Here is a 1326-nt window from a genome sequence, read left to right on the forward strand (position 1 = left end):
CGATTTTGTCTTCAACGGAGCGACACGTGAATTACCCACTCATGCCAATATCTATAATTCCAGAGCTTACGAGGAATGTCACGTTTCTTTGTTTTGTAAACAAAAAAATCGTCGTCCGATTTCTCTGTTTATGACGTAAGCCCTTCCTCTTTTCAACCGGTAGACAATCGATTATTCGATGCCCACTCTTTTAAATCTTTTATTAAAGTTTTTTCTTTTCAGTTATGTATGATGGTTCCAGCCATTCATTACATAACAGGTCAATTCTCTCAAAAATTGTCCAAGCATGTCTACTTTCCTATTCATCTCCCTGAACTTCGCTTTCAGTTCAGAGTTGCACTGCAGGTCAATGAGCTCCATTTGAAGCACAGGTGGGGCATCTTGCACATCAAAGGAGAAGGGGTCCGCAAACATTTGAAATGTGGCTTTGTGCGTCTTGAAGTCTGCAAATCTGTGATCAAATTCCTCCTGAAGCTTCAAAATGGCATCAACATACTTCTGGCCACTGAATGGTGTGCCTGCATCAACAAGTGCCTTGCATGTTGGGAAATGGCACATGTTTTTCTGAGAGAGCTGGGCTTTCCATAACATAAGCTTTGTGGAGAATGCTCTAATGTTGTAATATGCAGCATTGACAAGTTTCCCCTGGCCTTGTAACTTCTTCAGTGCATTAAGCTCATGTGTGATATCAACACGAAAAGCCAAGTCCATGGGCCATTTGGGATCACTTAGCACAGGAACAGCCACCCCTTTCGCTTCTTCTCTCAGCTCGAAAAATCTCCTCCATACTTTTCCCCTGCTGAGCCAACGTACCTCGGTGAAGTAAAGCACATCCCCATATTCTGACTCCATATCCTCTAAAAAAGCACGGAACCTTCGGTGCTTTAAGCCCTTGGATCTGATTTGGTTGATGCATTTAACAACCACAGACATCACATTGTCAAACTTGAGGCATTTGCTGCAAAGGGCCTGCTGATGGATAATGCAGTGCAGAGCAATGGCCTCCTCCACACCCTCCTCTTCCAGTTTTTTTTAACAAGTGCCACCAGTCCATTTTTCCTCCCGGTCATTGATGGGGCTCCATCTGTAGTAATTCCAACAAACCTCTTCCATGGCAAACCGGCATTCTCAATGGCATCACACAGCTGGTGAAATATCTCCTGAGCAGTGGTCTGGTCGTGCATTGGAAGTACTGTGAGCAACTCAAAATTGTCATACACACCACGGACATAGATTGCGAGCTGGGCAGTATCGGTGATGTATGTGGTCTCATCAAGAGCGCTGAGTATGCACTGAAACATTTGACTTTCTCACATAGTTGATCAT

General features: G+C 44.0%; 1 pseudogene; it reads right to left on the minus strand.

The window, feature by feature from the left end:
- Positions 1 to 252: 252 nt before the first annotated feature.
- LOC145247781 (general transcription factor II-I repeat domain-containing protein 2 pseudogene) lies at positions 253 to 933 on the minus strand (annotated as a pseudogene).
- Positions 934 to 1326: the final 393 nt, after the last annotated feature.

Source organism: Euprymna scolopes, chromosome 26, assembly GCF_053919585.1.
Source record: "Euprymna scolopes isolate OS-2025 chromosome 26, ASM5391958v1, whole genome shotgun sequence".
In the NCBI taxonomy this organism is placed as follows: Eukaryota; Metazoa; Mollusca; class Cephalopoda; order Sepiida; family Sepiolidae; genus Euprymna; species Euprymna scolopes.